The 2,066-nt window shown below is 37.8% G+C and overlaps 2 protein-coding genes across 4 annotated transcripts in view; one reads left to right on the top strand and one right to left on the bottom strand.

Moving 5' to 3' along the window:
* The window catches only part of Cebpzos (CEBPZ opposite strand), a 73,390-nt gene that overhangs the window by 25,946 nt on the left and 45,378 nt on the right, over positions 1-2,066 (bottom strand). The window lies entirely within an intron of this gene.
* Positions 1-2,066, top strand: part of Sult6b1 (sulfotransferase family 6B member 1) — a 26,581-nt gene that overhangs the window by 2,339 nt on the left and 22,176 nt on the right. The window lies entirely within an intron of this gene.

Here is a 2,066-nt window from a genome sequence, read left to right as displayed (position 1 = left end):
ATCACTTTCCTCTTTGGCCCCATAATCTCCTTGATCAGAAAATTTGGGACACTACCGAGGTACATGACGTTACAGTACAAGTTCTCATTTGTCCTGAGTCTTAATTGACCTTAGAAGGCTAAGGCCACTATGTTAGATTTCCTTGCGGCCCTCCTTTTTCTCTAATTTGTGGTCCGCAAACTTAGGTTGCTAACCTCCAGGAGAGAAGCTTATTGTTATTACCATACAACCTAGGCTGTGAAGCTTAACCTCACTATCTGTCTGAATATCAAACATCTTGGGCATAATATGGAACAGGTATTTTTCATCGAGTATTGATATGTTGAACTTTAAGTCCCTATAGAATATAATGAAAAAACATTTAAAAATTAGAATATATTTTAAAAATAGACATAAGGAATTATATAATTCTTATGTTTACAAATAAGTCCAAAAATCTAACCATATACAACCTTGAAGCAGGAGAGTAACACAACATTCCTTTTCCTGTCTCCTGCCTTCATTCACCACCCCCTTCTTTTTGAACAATCATCTACCTGAGAGATAGCACAGCAGCAACTGGCATGTCATGACAAGCAGCCCATATTCAGATGACCAGAATGACAGGCACTCCAAGCATGAACCTACTATTGCGAATTGCCATCTTCAGTGCAGTTGCTTAGTTCACAGGTGTCAGTACATATAGTTAGTCAGGGTAAGAATCTTTCCAATTAACTGCTAGATTCAAAAATCTTTTAAAAAAATGTGAGCACATGCATCAAAAATCTTCTGGATATTCTCAGGATCATTGCCTTGCCCATCATCTACATATAACTGTATGGCTTGTCACTCTCATGTTTCCTAGCTCTTCTCTTTTCCTCTTTCAATTAGTTAGTCCTCAAGTCCTTGCTTTCCTTTTACTTGTATTATACTTTTCTATTTGTATTTCTTCTTTTGAGTGCTTATACTAGGGAAATTATATGATATTTACACATGTGTGTCTGGTTTATTTCACTTATGAGTATATCTTCAAGTGGCATCCACTTCAATATAAAGGCTTCGAGTTTACCATTCTTTATAGTTGAGTAATACTCCATTGTATAAAAATACCACATCTTTTTCATCCATTCCTCAGGTGGTGGGTATCTTGGTTGTTTCCAATATTTGGCTCTCACAAATTGTGCTGCTATAAACATAGGCACACATATATCACTATGATATGATGTTTTCAGATCCTCCGGGAAAATTTCCAGCAGAGGAATAGCTGGTTTAAATGGGATTTCCAGTCCAAGTTTTCTAAGGAGTCTCCACATTGATTTCCATAATGGTTGCACCAGTCTACATTCCCAAAAGCAGTGGAGAAGGGCACCAGTCTACATTCCCACCCGCACTGGAGAAGGGTTCCTTTTTCCCCACAGCCTCTCCAGCATTTGTTGTTGGGTGATTTCTTTATGATAGCCATTCTTTCTGGGGTAAGATGAGTTCTCAATGTTGTTTTAATTTGCATTTTGCAGATGGCTAGTGATGTGCAGCTTTTTTTCATATGTTTATTGGCGTCTTTAATTTCATCCTCTGAGAAGTGTGTGTTCATCTCAGATGCCCATTTCTGGACTGGGTCTTTAAATTTTGTGGCCCTAGTGCTTTTTAGTTCTTTATAAATTCTAGAGAGAAGACCTTTGTCTGAGTACTTATTTGTCATGATTTTTTCCAAATGTGTGGGTTGTCTTTTCACTTTGTTGGTAATTTCTTTTGATGAGAAAAAACTTCTCAGTAAGAGCAGGTCCCAATTGTTAATTCTTTCAACTGTTTCCTGTGCGATTTGATTGCTGTTCATGAACTCTTTGCCTACCCCTATGTCTTCAAGAGTTCCTCCTACTTTCTCATCCAGGAGATTTAGTGTCTGTTTTAATGTTTAGATCTTTAATCCACTTTGACCTTAGCTTACTGCATGGTGATAGACGTGGGTCAAGTTTTAGTTTTCAGCATGTAGAGAGCCAGTTTTTCCAGCACCATTTGTTAAAGAGACTATCTTTCTTCCATTGAGTATGTTTGGCCCCTTTGTCAAAGATAAGGTGGCTGAGTGTGTT

This window comes from Octodon degus, unplaced genomic scaffold (genome assembly GCF_000260255.1).
Source record: "Octodon degus isolate 3935 unplaced genomic scaffold, OctDeg1.0 scaffold00020, whole genome shotgun sequence".
Lineage (NCBI taxonomy): Eukaryota > Metazoa > Chordata > Mammalia > Rodentia > Octodontidae > Octodon > Octodon degus.
This window is presented reverse-complemented; position numbering and strand designations above follow the sequence as displayed.